We start from the raw sequence: 19896 nt of genomic DNA on the forward strand, positions 1-19896 counted from the left end.
GCAAATGTCTACTACTTGAATGATTTATCCTTGAGTATAAAAACATTATGAAGAAATGGATTGAGTGCCTCATTCATAGTCAACGTTTATTCTTCAAGTAAGCACTAATTCTTGTACTCAATACAGAAAAGAATACAAGAAAATAAGCTTGAAAATCATGCATCATTTAATGATGTATGTTTAAAAGATTTCCTGAAGGGCTATATCTGTACTCAGACTCAACTTCTATGAACCACTTTGTGACTATTCATTTAAATCCTACAACAATCAATGAGATATTACTATTTAACAAATGAAAGTACTAAAGAGGCCAGCCCAGAGCCTCACCATATCACAAATGGAACCTGCTAACACCAGCTTAACTCACCAAAAACTGGTTCCTCCTCCCACAAACTATTTAAAACTGTCCAGACCCCACCACTAATGCCATAGATCCCTTCAGCTGACCAAAGACTTCAAGGACTAAATCTATCACGTCATACCCTTGTTTACCTAAATCTTCACCAGAAATGCAAGCCTTTCCCATTTGTAATTAATTATATATTCCTCCATCTACTCTATATATCTTTTTCTGAGTTGACTCCTCAACCCTACCCCTTCTAGAATGTTCTCTGAATTACATTCTGTGCCTACCAAACACCACCTTCTTGCCTTAAGGAAAATGTAACTACCTCATAAATCTCACAAAGGCTGAGGTTATTCATTTCCTTCACACATCTCAAAATAATGTCCTCCTTGCTCCCTATTGCCATTTCAGGACCTTTGGTCATCCACAACAACAAACATTCCTGATTACTTAAGGCCCTCCTATGTTGGTTCCTCTTCTACCAACTTCTAAATGTTGGAGTTCTAGAACTCCTAGATCCCCTTTGATCCTAGATCCCCTTTCTCTTCTGTCTCTATACTCTCCCCAAATTATCTTAGGCATTTCCAGAACTTTAAATACATGGTATTTAAAATACTATCATTTGAGAACTGTTGGTTCTCCAATTTACTTTGCCTTGTAATGTTTATTTATTTTTGAGAGACAGAGAAACAGAACACGAGCAGGGGAGGGGCAGAGAGAGAGAGGGAGACACAGAATCCGAAGCAGGTTCCAGGATCTGAGCTGTCAGCACGAACCTGATGCGGGACTCAAACTTACGAATTGAGAGATCATGATCTGAGCCAAAGTTGGATGCTTAACAGACTAAGTCACCAAGGCACCCCTCCAATTTATTTCTGTAGCCCAGACTACTCTTTCAACCTTTAGAGACCTCTATATTCCACTTCCCACTTCTTCAGAATTACACTTGTCTATCTTGTTTCACTGATTTAAACACTTAAAAGCTTCAAAATGTTCTACAAGACTCTGCAAGATTTGGTTTGATTCTTATCTCATGCCATTCTTCCCCTTGCTCACTATCATTCATCAGTTATACAAGGCTTCTTTTGATTTACTGAATACACAAAGCTCTTTGCCTCTTCAGGACTTTTTTTATATGATGTTTCACTTTGTCCAGAATGTTCTTTCTCTAGCCCACTAGCCCATTCCTTTTTTATCCTTTAGGCTTCAGCTTACATGTCACTTCTTCAGATACCTTGTCTAGAACTATCCAAATCTAAGGTAATTTTCCTCTGTTATTATCCTCTCACAGTAACTAGTTATTTTCCTTTAAAAAACACTTATCATAGTCTGTAAATAAGTAAATACACAAACAATATCCTGACCATATTAAGCATACTACTAACTACATCATTAGCCCAATCAGTAAATGAATGGGCTTACTCACAACCATACAGCTAACACAAAAAACTAAAAGCTGCCCAATCTAAATTCTTAATACACAATAATAATGTCCCTACAATTCCTCATCTCAAGCATAATGTAACTACATTTAATATTTATATTTAATTATCCTTACTATAAAAGGATATGGTAAAGTTTTAAGAGATCTTAAAATGTAAAAATTTAAGGACCAGAATGCTAAGAAATGTAACAGGAGGGTCTGGATTTTCAAAAAGTTATCATTTCAACACTTCTCAAAATATTTCTAAAACGCTTACATATGTGAATAAACAAGAGACAGACAATTAAGTAATTTAGCAGAGTTCCACATTTTAACTAATACAATTTTTTGGAATGAAATACACAGATAAAAAATTTCCAGAAAAGGCAGTAATTTATTTTTTTTTAATTTTTTAATGTTTATTTGCTTTTGAGAGAGAGAGAGAGAAAGCACGAGCAAGGGAGGGGCAGAGAGAGATGGAGACACAGAATCCGAAGCAGGCTCCAGGCTCTAAGCTGTCAGCCAGAGCCCAAAGTGGGGCTCGAACTTACAACTGTGAGATCGTGACCTGAGCAGAAGTCAGATGCTCAACCAACTGAGCCACCGAGGTGCCCCAGCAGTAATTTATATTCTTAAAGCAGCCCACAAAAACCTATTTAGCAATGGTTAAGCAGGCCTTAGTACTAACAGCACAAACCTGAGCTCTGAGTTCAAGGAGCAGGACTCTGTGGTGAAACAGAGTGGAGGAATTAAAAAAAAAAAAAGGAACTCATTTGAGTCCCTGGATAACCAGCTTGTTTTTGGACTCTGCCACGTTCTAAGCCTCTTTGTCCCACGCCCAGACTTATGCAGTCAACAAGGAGCACAGTATGAAGTGGGAGGAGAGAAGGAAAAAAGTAGTATTTATTGAACACTTTACAACAAGTACAGTGTTGGGCATATTGTATTTCACTTACTCCCACCAATCCCACAACACGGTTATCATCATCTTTTGTTTCCCAGGGAATATTTAACTCTAAGCCTATACTCTTTCCACTAAAGATTTCTTAAGCAACCTCCTCTAATTAAATAATTGTATAATTAACTGTTCAATGTACTTTCCACTAGGAGATAAGACATGTCTGCATTTTTCCACCAGTTTTCATACAAAGAGCTCAAAATCTCTTGGGTTAATGGATGACTGAATCAGTAAATGAATGAATGATCAAAATAAATTCAAGTATCATCTTCTCTATGTTTTCCTAATCATTCTAAACTACCATGATTATACTTCCTGTGGAGTCACACTGACTCACTCTACTTGTGCTTTTCAACACAACAGTCACTAAACTAAATTGAGCTATTAAGCACTTGAAAGTGGTTAGTCTGAATTGACATGTGCTATAATACATAAGAGATGGTGAGTTAATATAAAAAATAAAATGTAAAATACTTCAATAACTTTTATATGTATTACACGTTGAAATGTTAATTTTTTACATACTAGGTTAAATCAAATATATTACCCAAATTAATTCTACTTAATTTTTAATGTGGCTATTAGAAAATTTTAATTATATATGTACCTTGCAATATATTTTTACTCAACAGCACTGATCTAAACCATCAATCCATATATATCAGCTTATGTATTACCATTTTATAGCATCTCTTATGTTATTTAAATATTCATGTTTCCCTAAAATGAAGTGTCCCTAGCCTTACAAAATTACCATATAAACTGGAATATGTTTTAAAACAGCTGTATTGTTATAATTCACATAACATATAACTTACCCACTTAAAGTGTATAATTCAATGACTTTTATCATATTCACAGGATTGTGCATCTATCATCACAATCAATTTCAGAACATTTTCCTTACTCAAAAAAGAATCTGCACCCCTCAGCCATCATTCCCCAACCTTTCCATTCTACTAGCCCCAGGGAAACATTAATCTACTTTCTAGCTCTATAGTTTTGCTTATTGTGGACACAACATATAAATGGAATCATACATCTTTAGTGACTGGCTTCTTTCACTTAGAATAACGTTTTCTAGTTTCATCCATGTTGTAGTATGTCTTGATTTTTTTTTACATGATTTCTTTTGATTACTCAGTAATATTCCATTGTATGGATATACCACATTTGTCTCTCCATTCATCAGCTGATGAACACCGGGGTGTTTCTACTCTCTGGCTATTATAAATAATAAAGCTATGGACATACAGGTATATATCTAGGAGTGGAATCCTGATCATATGATACCTCTATCTGTAACTGTGAGGTGCTGACAGGTTGCTCTCCAAAGCAGCTGCACCACTTTACATTCCCAGGTGGGATTCCCAGTTTATGAGGGTTCCAATTTATCCATATCCTCACAAACATTTGATATTGACTTTCTGATTCTAGCCATTCTAGCGGATGTGAAGTTGTATTTCACTGTAGTATTGATTTAAATTTTCCTGATGGCTAATGGTGTTAAATGTCTTTTCATGTATTTATGGGCCATTCGTATATTTTCTTTGTAGAAATGCCTGTGCCAATTTTTAATTGGGTTACTTGTCTTTCTCATTGAGTTGTAAGATTTACTTATATTTTCTGGCTACAAGTCCTTTATCAGATAAATGATTTGCAAATATTTTTTCCCTTTCTGTAGATTGTCTTTTCTCTTTCCTAGTGGTGTTTTGAAGCATAAATGTTTTTCTTTTTAATAATGTTCAATTTATTTGTTCTTTTGTTGCTTGTGTTCTTGATGTCATAGCTAAGAAGCCATTGTCTAACCCAAGGTCACAAAGATTTACTCCTGTTTTCTAAGAGTTTTAGTTTTAGCTCTTGCACACAGGTATTTGTTTTGAGATAATTTTTGTATGCAGTATAAAGTAGGAATTCAACCTCACCGCTTTTTTTTTTTGTAAGTTTGTTTGTTTATTTTAAGAGAGACAGAACAGGAGCAGGAGAGGGGCAGAAAGGGAGAGAGAATCCCAAGTGGTATTCTCTTGGGAGAATGACAATGCAGAGCCCAACCCCATCAACCATGACATTGTGACCTGGGCAGAAATCAAGAGTCAGACACTTAACTGACTGAGCCACCCAGACACCCTCAACTTCATTGCTTTTGCATGTGGATATCCAGTTGTCCCAGACTGTTTGTGGAAAAGACTATTCTTTTCCAACTTGTCCTGGTATCCTTTTCAAAACCACTGACCATAAATTTAAGGGTTTATTTTTTTTTATATGAAATTGTTGTCAAATTGGTTTCGATACAAAAAAAATACGGAAGCTTCACGAATTTGCGTGTCATCCTTGCGCAGGGGCCATGCTAATCTTCTGTGTATCATTCCAATTTTAGTATATGTGCTGCCGAAACAAGCACTGTAAGGGTTTATTTTTAAACACTCAGATCTATTTCATTGATCTGTCTATCCTTATGCCAGCTGCACACAGTCTTGATTATTGTAGCTTTGTAATAAGTCTTGAAATTGGGAAGTAAAAGTCTTCCAACTTTTTTTTTGTCAAGATTTTTTGAGCTATTCAGGTTCTGTTATGGGTTGAATTGGGTCCCCCTCACCCCCCGCCCACCACCAACCCCTAGAAACAGTTACATAGAAGTTCTAAACCTGAGTACCTCAGAATGTGATTTTGGAAAGAAAGGCTTTATAGAAATAATCAAGTTAAAATGAGATTATTCAAGTGTCTCTAATCCAATATTACTGGTGTCCTTTCATTATAAAAAGGGGGCTTTGGGACACAAACACACAACACACAAAGGGAAGACAATGTGAAGACACACACAGGGAAAAGATATCCAGGTAAATGGAGTCATGCATACACAAGCAAAGGAATGCCAAGGACTATTGGCAAACACCAGAAACTAGAAGAGGCAAGGGAGGATTCTTCCCTACAGCTGTCAGAGAGTGCATCACCTGTTCAACACCTTGATTTTGGACTTCTAGCTTCTGGAACTATGAAACAACAAACCTCTTTTGTTTTCAGCCACCTACTTTTGGGTACTTTATGTCAGCCCTAGAAAACTAATACAGGATCCCTTATATTTCCATATGAATTTTAGGATCAGCTTATCAATTTCTGCAAAAAGGCAGTTGAAATTGTGATAGCGATCATACTGAATCTGGGAATTAGAGGCATATTGCCACCTTAACAATATTAAGTCTTCCAGTCCATAAACATGGGATGTCTTCCCATTTATTTTGTTCTTCTTAATTTCTTTCAACAATGTTTTATAATTTCCATAGTACAAGTTTTGTCATTCTTTCATTAAATTTATTAAATAATTTATTGTTAATTTTGTTAAGTATTTTATTTCGTTTGATGCTACCATGAATGGAATGGTTTTCCAATAATTTGCTCATTTCTACTGTATAAAAATACAACTGATTTTTTACATTGATTCTCTATCTTGCTGAGCTCGTTTATCAGCTATAACAGTGAATTAATAGTGGGTTTCTTGGGAATACCTGGGTGGCTCAGCGGGTTAAGCATCTGACTTTGGCCTACGTCATGATCTCGCCATTCCCGTTTCCGAGTTCAAGCCCCGCATCAGGCTGTGTGCTGACAGTTCAGAGCCTGGAGCCTGTTTCAGATTCTGTGTCTCCCTCTCTCTGTGTCCCTCCCTCCCTCCCAAACATAAACATTAAAAAAGTTTTTTTTAAATAGTGGATTTCTTGAACTTTCTATACACGTCTGCAACAGAGATACTTTTAACTTCTTTCTTACCCATCTGGATGCCTTTTCTTTTTCTTGCCAAAGGCCCTGTCAAGAACCTCAATGTTGAAGGTTGTTTATCTTGCTTCTGATCTTAAGGGAAAGTAGTCAGTCTTTCATCATTAAGTGTGATGTACACTCATGGTTTTTTCATAGATGCTCTTTATCAGGTAGACAAAGTTCCCTCCTATTCCTCATTTGTTGAATATCTTTATCATAAATGGAATGTACTTTTAAAAAATACTTATTTATTTTTGAGAGAGAGACAGAGTGCAGGTGGGGGAGGGGCAGAGAGAGGGAGACACAGAACCCAAAGTAGGCTCCAGGCTCTGAGCTGTCAGCACAGAACCCAATGCGGGGCTCGAACCCACAAATCACGAGATCATGACCCAAGCCGAATTCAGATGCTCAACTGACTGAGCCACCGAGGTGCCCCTTAAATGGAATGTACTTTAAAAAGTCTCTGTACTTTATATAGTATGTAGCCTGCTGGTGCTCTATGGTGGATTCAATGACTAAAACCAGTATCAGGTACAATTTGCCCCCCCCCCCCAAAAAAAAAGTCTTGGTTGTTTTTTTTTTTTTACTATATAGCAGGAAAATATAAATTATTAGTTTATTCTGGCAATTCAGAAGATATCCTCATTAAGAATATGTTGTCAAATTAATTCTGGTCACTAGCTTCTGTTGTTTTGTTTTGTTTTGAACATCCTCAGGGTATCACCAATTTAAATATCAAAGAGAAGGGCTACCATGACTCATATAGGTGCCAAATCACTGAGAATAGAGTTAATTTAAAAAACAAATCTGGGGCGCCTGGGTGGCGCAGTCGGTTAAGCGTCCGGACTTCAGCCAGGTCACGATCTCGCGGTCCGTGAGTTCGAGCCCCGCGGCGGGCTCTGGGCTGATGGCTCAGAGCCTGGAGCACGTTTCCGATTCTGTGTCTCCCTCTCTCTCCGCCCCTCCCCCGTTCATGCCCTCTGTCCCAAAAATAAAAATAAACGTTGAAAAAAAAAATTAAAAAACAAATCTATGCCACATAGCAGTTTTAAAAGAAAGAACTGTTTACACAGAGATCAAAATAATAGCATGCATCAATAAGCATTTTAGAATCACTGTTAAGACACATTTACAAATTCTGTACCACAGAAATAAATTTAACCTAAAACTCAAATTTGCTTTGAAAAACTCAAACTTTATGATAACTCAGCAGGACAGCAATTCTTATCAGTGCATTAAACAATTATCACCCCAATACCTTATATACTAAATACACAGAAATGCTGAATATGTAAGTGTGGAAATACCCATAATTCAATTCATAAGCAATTACTTGAAGCAAATAAGGAACTGCTTAGCTTTTATTCAAGAAGTTGCCCTAAAGGACCCTTGTTTATCCCTTTGTCTTACCCAGCCTGAACTTTAAAAACAGACAGGCATTTCTTAATTATACTGCTAACGGTTCCTCATCTACTCTTAAGGGGGGAAAAAAAATCAAGTAGTAAGATACTAGAAAAGAACACTTTTAAAGAAATAGCTTATCCACAGCAATTAAGAAACACATGCTTCTCTGCCCAGAAATTCTGTGACAGATTCTGAAGAACTGAAGACACATTACCTTAAAGAACTAAAACACAATCTAAAGTAAGAAATGATTCTAAATATATAACGAAGCAGATAGTGTATAATACATCATATGCAAAGCAATTAAATACATTTTATAAAGTGCTACAACTCTTCTTTCACCATCTTCTTATACCTATAACCTTTAGTCTTAAGCGATTTGATGGTATTTATTGATTTTTAGAAAAAACAGAGCATATAAGAATGAAGCACCGTTTTTGTTTTTACAGTTTATACTTAAAAATTTTTTTAATGTTTTTATTTATTTTTGAGACAGAGAGAGACAGAGCATGAGCAGGGGAGGGCCAGAGAGATAGAAGGAGACACAGAATCTGAAGATGGCTCCAGGCTCTGAGCTGTCAGCACAAAGCCCGACACGGGGCTCGAACTCAGGAACTGTGAGATCATGACCTGAGCGGAAGTCGGACGCTTAACCCGACTGAGCCACTCAGGTGCCCCATACATTTTATACTCTTTAAATGATGGTTATTCAAGGTCATTCATTAAGCTCCCTTATGTAAATCTGCTTCTGCCAGAAAGTCATCAATAATGATAGAAAAGGTCCAAGTATATTGTTTATTCCTGTTTATATTATTATTCCCTTACAACACACCACAAGGAACAACAGAGATTAGTGAATTAAAAGTATCCAAAATACTTGAGGCTCTTTATTATTATTATTATTAAGTTTCCATAACTATAATATAGGCAAAGCACTATACTAAATGCTTTATGCTTTACAATACACAGAATTTATTTAGTATAAAAACACTTTTTATAGATGAGGAGGTTGGGGCAGTTAAATAATTTGTCCAAGGTCACAACTAGTAAATGGCATATTCAGAATCTGAATAAAAGAAATGACTTGTTCCAGAGCCCAAGCTCTTACTTAATATGCTAGCTACTAACTTCTCAGTATTTTTAAGCTTTGTAAGTCAAAACAATGATGATAATCTCAGGTTTCTTATTTTAATAATAAGAACTCAATTTTGTGTATGCACATTTGAGCATACTCCATTGAAAAAGGACATCAAACGGCATGGCAATCTTCTCTAAAAATTGTGTTACATCAACTGGACATCTACATGCAAAAAAAAAACAGAGAGAGAGGGAGGGACAGAGAATAGAAACTGAGCTTATACCTTCCACAAAAATTAACTCAAAATGGATCATAGACATAAAGTAAAATGCAAAACTATAGAGCTTCTAAAAGATAACAGGAGAAAATCTAGGTGACCGTGGGTTTGGTGATGACTGTTTAGGTGCAACACCAAAATCACGACTCACAAAAGAAAAACTGATAAGCTGGACTTCATCAAAAATAAAAATTTAATGCTTTGCAAAAGATACTATTAAGAATGGAAAGACAAGCCACAAACTGGGGAAAGATATTTGTCAAACACATAGCTAATAAAGGACTTGTGTCCCAAATACACAAAGAACTCTTAAAATTCAACAATAACATGATTAAAAATAGGCAAAAGTCATGAACAGACACTTGACACCAAAGAAGATATACAGATGGTAAATAAGCATATGAAAAGATATTCAACATCTCACTAGGGAATTGCAAATTAAAACAATGAAATATTACTGCAAACCTATTAGGACACTAAAATCCAAAACATTGGCACCACCAAAGGATGCAGAACAAGAGGAGCGCTCACAAACTGCTGATAGGAATGCAAAATTGTACAGCCACTTTGAAAGACAGTTTGGCAGTTTCCTACAAAACCAAACATACTCTTAACCATACAATCCAACAATTGCACTCATGGATATTTATGCATGTGAATTGAAAACCTGTCCACTCAAAAACCTGCACAAAAATGTTTATAGTAGCTTTATTCAGATTTGCCAAAACATGGAAGGACTCAAGATATCCTTCAATAAGTGTAAGAAAAACAAATCTTGGTATAGTTATACAGTGGAATATTATTCAGCAATAAAAAGAAATGAGCTCTCAAGGCACAAAAACACATGGAGGAACCTTAAATGCCTATTGCTAAGTCAAAGAAGCTGCATACTGTATGATGCAACTACATGACATTTTAGAAAAGATAAAACTATAGAGATATTTAAAAGACTAGTGGTTGCCAGGGATGGGGGAATACAAATAATAGGGGAAGCATAGAGGATTTTTTGGGCAGTGAAACTATTCTGTATGCTATTGCAATAGTGGATACATAACATTATGCGTTTGTCAAAAGCCACAGAACTATCCAACAAAAAGAGTGGGCCTAATGGCAGTTACGAATAATAAACTATGGACTTTAGTTAATAACAATCTATCAATACTGGTTCATCAATTTTAACAAATACTACCACACAATACACGATGTTAATAGTAAGGAAAACTGGGTAGGGGGAGAGAGTATAGGAGAATTCTCTGTAGTTTCTGTTCAGTTTTTTCTGTAAACCTGAAATTGCTCTAAGAAATAAAATCTAGTAGTTACAAAGAAGGGAAAGGGGAGAGGGGAAGGAGAGACAGAGGGGAGAAGAGGAAAGGAGGCATTACAGCACAATGGTCCTAAACCACTACACTATGTATCACTTGGAAAAATAATTCATTATTAAAAACCTAAGGGGATAGCATGGTTTGAGTTTTAATTTTACTTTGTTTTTATTATCTCATTACACATGTCTGGCCCAGATCCCAAATCTAATAAAAACAAAAACCTTTGGGAGTAGGACCCTAACTCATGTAGGATTCCAAAAATTCCCAAATGATTCTACTGTCAACATGATGCAAAAGAGTCTTTTAACTTCTGAGTTAAACAGACTGGTTTGACTGCTGCTTTGTACTAAGCTTGAACACAACGAAACTTCTTTGTACCCCAGTTTCCTCAAATGTAAAACAAGAGGGTAACTTGACAGACAAGAGCATGAACCAGAATATTAAGGTCACTTTCAGCTCAAAATTACTTTCTGCTCTACATAAGTGTAACTAGAAATGATTTCTAAACTACATACTCCTTTAATTATCTTAAATCTAATCAAAACACAGGATTTTCATTGTTTTAACTAAGGTGCTACAAAAGACCTTTAAACTACAATTAAACTGTCTTACCTGATCAAATAAACCAATACTTTTTCCATCACAATTCTCTCCTCAGAAGAACAGCATTTAGTCCTTTGCAACTCTTTGAGGTATTCAAAAAGATTATCAAGAGTGTGAGTTAAGAATCTCAGATAACTGTAAGAAATTAGATACTCTCAAGACGGCAATCTAATCGATCTCACTGGTAGTAAATTTCCATATTTCCTAACATTCACATGAGCAAAGACTAGTAGCACACCTAATGTCAGCATGGCTCAATTTCCCTCTTAAAATTGGTCTGAGTATCATACTGAATGTCAAAAGTCTCTTCCTAGAAAACTAAAATTTATTATCTATCCTCAGCATGAACCAGCACCTGTATACCACATAACACAGTATGTAGTGGACAATTCTGTATTTTTCATCAATTTGTAGCAATCTAATAGTAGTCGAACACTTACTGTATGTCAGGTACTATGCTGGGCAAAGAGTGAACAAAACCAAGTCCCTGTCCTCATAAACTTTATGCTCTAGTAGGAAAGACAAACTAATACATGCCAAGTGGCAATAAATGCAATTTAAAAAAATGAAACAGGGGGGCCTGGGTGGTTCAGTTGGTTGAGCGTCCGACTTCGGCTCAGGTCATGATCTCACCGTGTGTTGAGTTCGAGCCCCGTGTCGGGCTCTGTGCTGACAGCTCAGAGTCTGGAGCCTGCTTCAGATTCTGTGTCTCCCTCTCTCTCTGCCCCTCCCCTGTTTGTGCTCCCTCGCTCTCTCGATCTCTCTCTCTCTCAAAAATAAACATAAAAAAATTAAAAATAAAATAAAATAAAACAAGGTAAGTAAGGGGTGGGGTATTTATTGACTGAGAGGGGCCATAAGACAGCCTTCTGAACAATGATGAAACTGTTTTATACTTCATTTGATATGAGGGGTAATGTATTCATTGAGTTGCACACTCAGGCTTTATGCCATCTGCTGTATGTAAGTTATACCTCCAAGTGTTCTTTTAAGTTTGCTAAAAGAAACATCTAAAAGACCAACCCCACCCAGCTCCAGTGATGATTTCCTTGATTACCACAATATAATTCCAAGCCAAGGGACTATATATCCTCACAGCTAAACAAAATTATATCTTCTAGAACCACATACATGATTTTATGTTTCACTGTATGTATTTAACTTTCCAATTATAATGTGCTGCTTCTACTGCTTAGTTCTTTGCATAAGCCAGATCATTTAGGAAGATCATTTAGTACGTATATACTATATTCATATAAGTTAAGGCAAAAGAAAACCACACTCTTGCCTTTAAAAGATAAAAATGGAATAGAGCTAAAAAGAAGTCCACAACTAATGATAAATATAAAGTGGTGTTTATGTGTCTTAAAAAAAAAAAAAAATCGATCTTTAACCATTTGGTACTTCCTCCTTTCCCCACTGACCCAAAATCCTAGTCAGAGTTTCTGTTTTAGAGAGAAATGCAATGAATGCAAGAACCGAGCACTTAAATCATTCCATGATCCGTAAAGAGAAAATCCAGCACAGTGACCAAGAACGTGTAGTGTGGAGCCAGACAGCTTGGATTAAATCCTGGTTCCACCACTTACTACCTATATTATCTTAGCCAAGTTTATTTATTTCACTTCCCTATGCCTCAGGCTGCTCATCCATAAAATAAGGATAATGGAGCCCCTGGGTGGCTCAGTCAGTTCAGTATCTGACTTTGGCGCAGGTCATAATCTAGCGGTTCATGAGTTCAAGCCCCAAGTTGGGATCTGTGCTGACAGCTCAGAGCCTGGAGCCTGCTTCAGATTCTGTGTCTCCCTCTCTCTGCCCCTCCCCAACTTGCTCTCTGTCTCTCTCTCTCTTAAAAATAAACATTTAAAAATACATTTAAAAAATAGGGATAATATCTATCTCATAGATTATAAATGAGTTAATTTATATATTGTGGTTAAAACAGCAGCTGTCACACAGAAAAACACTAGACAAGTGATTACTACTACTACTACTTCTACTTCTACTACTTCTACTTCTGCTGCTGCGGCTAGGAATCCTACCAGGACTGGCACCTATGCACACCAAATAGGCAAACTAATCCAGTAAAGAAAAAATACAGCTAACTAACAGCTAATGGCAAGAGTTAACAATCTATTCCTGTTCCCATTTACACCCAGACTAAATCAGTACTTTTAGAATAACTCTGTCCTCTCAACTTCTTAGCACATTCTACCTAAATCATTCCTTATAGATGTATTATATAGAAAAGATCATATGATGCCTAATGGATGGCACAACGTATTCAATTAAAATCAAATTCCCAAGTACAGAGGGAAAAAATGCCTATATGTGACAAGGGGGAAAGTTGGTAATTAAGTCAATCAAGTTCTTTTCAACAGGGTTAGCTAGATAGTTTCACTTTGATGAATGCCCACTCTCCCCAAAAGGAATTTTTGTACCTCTTCACTCTGTCTAGGTAATAATTCAAAACCAATTTTAACAACTATAGATACCTACTATGGGCCGAACATTTCCTCAGATATAATCAAAGGATGTAAAAGTAGAGTGAGACCTAATTCCTACCTTGACAGACTAGTTAGGAAGAGTCTAACAAACACAAAAGCAATCAACCCATTCAGCCAACAAATACTTCTCGAAGAGTATTAAGTGCCTGGTTCCAGGCCCGTTCCAAGGCTGGTTTTAAAGTCTACTAGGGAATACTCTTAAATGGATAAAACAGCCCAACAGTTATGTTAAGTACAGCAAAAGTTGTAGAAGGTATGAAGGAAGCAAAGAAGAGAATAATCAGAAGTGTCAAAGACTTCAAATAGGGAGGGGCTTTATGCTATGATAAGAAAGGGTCTTAAATTTTATTCTGTGAGGAATGAGTAGCAAAAGATTTGTGCAAGAGGACGTATGTCAAACTTCTGATATTCAACTGGGGTGGGAGAGAAGGGTAGACAATATTAGAGACAGAAAATCAGGTATAGCCCAAGGGTAGGCAAAGCTTTTCCATAAAGGGACAAACAGTAATTTTTAAGTAGACTTCATGCCTAGTGCAAAGCCCAGTGTGGGGCTTGAACTCACAACGCTGAGATCAAGATCTGAGCTGAGATCAAGAGCTGGATGTTTAACTGACTGAGCCACCCAGGTGCCCATAGACAGTAAATATTTTAGGCTTTGCAGGCCATGTGGGCTCTGCTGCAAGTACACAACTCTGTCTTTGTAGCATAAAAGCAGCCATAAACAACAAACACCTAAACTAATGAGCAAGGCTGTATTCCGAATAAAACTTGATCTACAAAAACTGGCAGCTAGCTATATTTAGCCTGTGGGCTATAGTTTGTGAACCCTTGTCTAAGAAGAGTGATAAGATCCTAAACTAAGGTGAGGGCTACAGACAGGGTGGGCGCCTGGGTGGCTTAGGCGGTTAAGCGTCCGACTTTGGCTCAGGTCATGATCTCCCGGTAGTGAGTTCGAGTTCCAGGTCAGGCTCTGTGCTGACAGCTCAGAGCCTGGAGCCTGCTTCGGATTCTGTGTCTCCCTCTCTCTCTGACCCACCCCCCACCCCACCCCCCCACTCACACTCTGTCTCTTTCCCCTTCAAAAATAAACAAACATTAAAAAAATTAAAGCAAGGGCTACAGAAATGGAAAGGAATAGATATTCCTGAGATATTTAAGAGTGAGGTAGACCTGAAGAATGACTAGGGGTAGAGAATTAGGTATAAGGAGGAACAAACTCTGACTCCTAGGAACAAACCCAGGGATCTCTATGGACGATCATGGTCCCATTTACCACGAAAGAAAATGGTAAGAAGAGCAATACTGAGATTTCATTTTGTTTAAGGAAGAAGACAGGATGAGGAGAGAAAATTATTTCAATTTTAACATGTTCAGTTTAAAGTAGATAGGAAACATCTGGGTAGAAATTCCAGCAGGTCTGGAATTCTGAAGAGAACTGGTCTAAAGGTCTAGGTTCATTACAGAAGTAGTTAAGATCAGGAGGAAAAAAGGTGGGAAGACTAAGAACAAAGGGATGAAGACCAAATATTAACACTGGGGGAGGGTCCTCCCCATCCCCACACCCTGCAGGAAAGAATGAGAAGAAACAACCTGAGAGACACAATAGCAGTCTCAGTGAAGTCAGAATGCTAAGGGTCACTGTAGCCTAATTTAACTCTAGAATACAATCTTTGTGAGGGGGAAGAAATTAGTGGACCTAACGCTGAAGAAGTCTAATAGGATTTAGGATACTCTAGGTAGAAAGAACATAAACAGATACACAAGGTAAAAAACAAACGATTGCCCAGAATAGGTAAATCCACAGTGACAGAAAGCAGCTTGGTGGTTGCCAGGGGCTTATGGGAGGAGGGAATAGGGAAATGGCTGCTAATGAATACAGATTTTTCTTTTGAGGTAATGAAAATGTTTTGGAACTTGATAAAGGTGTTGCTTTGCACATGGCAAATGTTAAATGCCACTGAATTGTAGACTTTGAAGTGGTTCTGGTTTTTTGTTGTTGTTGTTACAACAATTTCATCTCTACTAAGAAAAAAAATGACAGGGAGAAAACCAGTAAGCAAGCCAAAGAACAGAATACTGGGAAATAAAAATTAACAGACTGAGAAGAAAACAAGATTAAAAGGCTTCAAGGAAAGAGGAAGACTTAATCAGATTAAAACAGAAGACCATTTTAGGCATCTCTTCCAGTTTTCTTAACTAGAAGGGGACACAGCTCAACTGTTTAATTAGGGAACCCATATGCATTATGTGGGGAAGCTGTAACTGTACAAGAAGTAAGATAAAAACTGTTGTAGATATAGCACAGCTACACAGTGGAGTGGATAGATGCTTTATCACTAATAAAAGTTTTTTTAAAAAGTATATGATTGGGTAATCGAAAAAAGCACTACAGAAATTTTGTGGGAGATTGATTGCAAAAGTTCTGCCAATTCTGCAGGCCTCCCTATATTTACACCCTTTGCATAACTTTGTAGTCTTCTCCCACCTCTTGAATCTGAACTGGACTCATGACATGCTTTGGCCAATAGAAAACCGTGAAAATGATAGTTTGCCAGTTTTGAGCATGGCCCTCAGGAACTCCTGCATGCTTCCATAACCTCTCTCTTGGAAGTATGTTCTGCTACCATGAAACAAGCCCAAGCCAGTGTGCTGGGTACCTAGAGATGCATTGCCCAGTCACCCTGTTACCTCAGCTACCAACCACGACCCTAGCCAAGCTAGTCTTACCCAATCTACCAGCTAAGCCACAAGAAATACAAGCAAACCCATATAAAATCACTTAAGCCTAGCCCAAATCTGCAGAACTACCCAGTTGATCCAAAGATTCATGAACAATAAAAAATGAGTGGTTATTTTAAACCAAGTTTTGGAATGGTTTGTTATATATCAATAGCTAACATACACTAAAGATAGTAGTGATGACAGGAAAAGACCGTTAATTTGGCATAAAAGCTAGATTTATGTCATCTAATACTAATTTCTTCAGTGTGGTTTGGGTTTTACAGATATACTCCTATAACTTAAAGAGAAAAGGAAAACCTAACTATTAAATTCTTACGATTACTTGTGATTGGGAATCTGAAAACTGATCTAAGCTACCACCACCTTTTCCCCTAAAACTACAGCAGCTTAAAGCCATTAAAAACATAAATGCAATTTCTGATAACATGATGTGTCTTTGGAAAATAACTACATGATAGCAATTGAGGGGAGGTACTTTTACAGCTAATTAAAATTGGAGTTTTTAGAGGGTTTTTGTTGTTAAGTGAGGGAATTCTCTAATAAGAGTTTCTAAATTTTTCAAGTGCTACTTTGGTGACTTTTAATTTTCAGAAGCACTATACCTTAAGAGCAACTTTTTTTTAAGTTTATTTATTTATTTTGAGAGAAAGAGCACAAGCAGAAGAAGGGCAGAGAGACAGTGAGAGAGAGAATTCCAAGCAGGCTCCATGCTCTGCACTGAGCCTGAAACAGGGCTCCATCCCACAATCACAAGACATTGAGTCAGAGGCTTAACCGACTGAGCCACACAGATGTCCCAGAAGAGCAACTTTTATTTTATTTTAATGTTTATTTATTTATTCTTTTTGAAAGAGAAGACAGAGCACAAGCGGGGGAGGGGCAGAGAGAGAGAGAGAGAGAGAGAGAGAGAGAGAGAGAGAGAGAGACAGAATCTGAAGCAGACTCCAGGTTCTGAGCTGTCAGCGCAGAGCCGGGTACAGGGCTCAAACCCACAAACCAGGAGATCATGACCTGAGCCAAAGTTGGACACTTAACTGACTGAGCCACCCAGGCATCCCAAGAGCAACTTTTAAAACAAAAGGCAATCAAATCTTACTTCAACAAGGCAAAAATACTAAGCCATATTAATTCAACACCTTCCACAAACAGTACAATCAATCATTTTCTCAACTGGCAGGCATCTAAACATACTTCAACAAATGACAGAGACTTCATCTTTTTTCCCTTCAACAAAAAACTAGCAGTGCTTTGTCAAATCACTGACCTATCACTGCCAATGCCCGCTCTATTGCTGAGAGGATAATTCTGTCAGCAAGACAAGAAATAAAGCATTCATGAGTCATTTAGTATGACTGCAGACATGGAGAGACTTACAAATAGGAAGACGAAAACTTTAATAGTTTTTAAAATCATTCCTGAATTTAACATGGTCTTTTCACTAACTGAGTTATCAACAAAAGTAAAATCTGTTTTTACGGCACTTAAAACAAGTCAAAATTCCTATGTGAGTTTAGCAGCGTTAAACTTTAAATACCATTAACACACCTGGGCCAATTATCAGAAGGAAACAATTTAATTTACTATTTTTATTTTTTTAAATTTTTTTTAATGTTTATTTATTTTTGAGAGAGGGAGAGACGACAGAGTGTGAGCTGGGGAGGGTCAGAGAGAGAGGGAGACACAGAATCCGAAGCAGGCTCCAGGCTCTGAGCTGTCAGCACAGAGCCCAATGCGGGGCTCGAACCCATGAACTGTGAGATCATGACCTGAGCCGAAGTCAGATGCTTAACTGACTGAGCCACCCAGGCACCCCTAGTTTACTATTTTTAAACAAACTAAATGCTTCCCTCCTTTATAAAGGGGGTCTGTGGGTGTTAGAGAAATTTAATGGCTAGGACTACCTTAACAAATGTACTCCTACGTTCACAAATCTAGAAAACAGGATTTTCCACCCATTAACGTTTTACTATACCAAAAAGGTACTGACTCTCAACTGGACTCTAAGATGTCTAAAAGAATAGTACAATTTATTTGATAGAAAGAAGAAAAGAATGACTAAATTGATGGTTATCAAATATCCTATATAATTTCACTCTTGTCTCTCAAGAGTGTAAGTCTCATATAAAAAGGAGAATAAGGGTTTTAAGGGTTTTCTCAGACCATGGCACAAACCTAACTTCCTGTCTTTCAAGTAATGTTCTGGGTTAAATTACAGGTTACCCAGTAGTTTTGTTACTCAGCCTGCAATACTCATGAGCCTCACCAGGTTACATTAATTTCCTGTCCTAAAATATCTAGTCTACAACAACCCCTAACTTCCTACACACACACACACACACACACACACACACACACACACACACACACACACACATATTCCATACCATAATTCTAGGTGATCTTTCACCCCCCTAATTTTTAAATACTAAATATAAAATAGTTTTTAGTATTCAATAAAAAAATTAAGTGCTTACAGGACCACCTCAAGAAATAGAGTGTTTCCAAATGCCTCTAAAAAAAAAACCCTTCCCTAACAAACCAACCTACCTTAGGAAGTAAATCCCCTTGTTATATGCTACAAATGCTCACTTCCCACCTAGATACATAAAATCTACAGTATGACTCTACTTGATCTGTTCATTTTTCAAACACAGTAACACCTCTCTCATCAAGAAGACTACCAGGAACATCAAGCTTAGAAAATCAAAACCCTGGAGACAGAAAATAATTGTTAACAGCAAAGGTTTATTGAATCTACCTATTCTGTCCGAAGCTATGTTCTTCTAGGATCACACCATTTAACCTCCACAATTGCTCTGTGAGGTAAATACTACTATTATCATTTTAAAGATGAAGAAAGCCAAGTTCTGGTAGTAAGTCATTTGTTCGAGTTCATAGTAAGTGTTGGAGTTAGGATTCTAAAGCAACCTAACTATAGAGCTCTAAATTTTGTAAGTGAAACAGCAGTAGAAAACCATATATATCACAGACTAAGCTTTACAGAAGCAACCCCCCCCCAAATCCTTACAATCTACTGATTAAAATTACTAATTTCATTCAGAGCACAATTCTAACAACTGATAATATGGATTTCCCAGTTCACAATTACTTAGGTACAGTACATGCTTGTAGGAACAAGTTGTGTTATTGCTAGGATCAACCACACTAATGAGTTGGGGGGGGAGGGCAGGGGGGAGCAGATATGCACAAAGAAAAGATGAAGCTGACTATTAAAAAGCTACAACATGACAAAATAGCCCTAAGATGTTATATTTTATTTTTTTTATTTTAGCTGTTGTATTTTAAATGAGGCTATCTCTATATCCTTCAGTAGAACAGTAAAGTAACAGATATTCATGGCAACTGAAGCAGCATAAGAAAGTATCAAAGATCACAGGGATACCTTGGTGGCTCAGTCGGTAAACATCTGACCTTGGCTCAGGTCATGATCTCTTGGTTTGTGAGTCTGAACCTCACATCAGGCTC

At 37.2% G+C, this 19896-nt stretch overlaps 1 protein-coding gene, 1 long non-coding RNA gene and 1 other non-coding gene across 5 annotated transcripts in view; all 3 read right to left on the reverse strand.

Annotated features, from left to right (window-relative positions):
• GSK3B (glycogen synthase kinase 3 beta) overlaps positions 1-19896 on the reverse strand; it is a 190544-nt gene that overhangs the window by 142352 nt on the left and 28296 nt on the right. The window lies entirely within an intron of this gene.
• Positions 4656-10176, reverse strand: LOC128315191 (uncharacterized). Its single transcript, XR_008297683.1, has 2 exons — positions 7517-10176; positions 4656-7293 (listed from the first exon to the last, which is right to left on the reverse strand). It is a non-coding gene; the product is annotated as an uncharacterized LOC128315191 (long non-coding RNA).
• On the reverse strand, positions 5022-5128 carry LOC113600059 (U6 spliceosomal RNA). Its single transcript, XR_003421027.1, has one exon. It is a non-coding gene; the product is annotated as a U6 spliceosomal RNA (small nuclear RNA).

Source organism: Acinonyx jubatus, chromosome C2 (assembly GCF_027475565.1).
Source record: "Acinonyx jubatus isolate Ajub_Pintada_27869175 chromosome C2, VMU_Ajub_asm_v1.0, whole genome shotgun sequence".
Classification (NCBI taxonomy): domain Eukaryota; kingdom Metazoa; phylum Chordata; class Mammalia; order Carnivora; family Felidae; genus Acinonyx; species Acinonyx jubatus.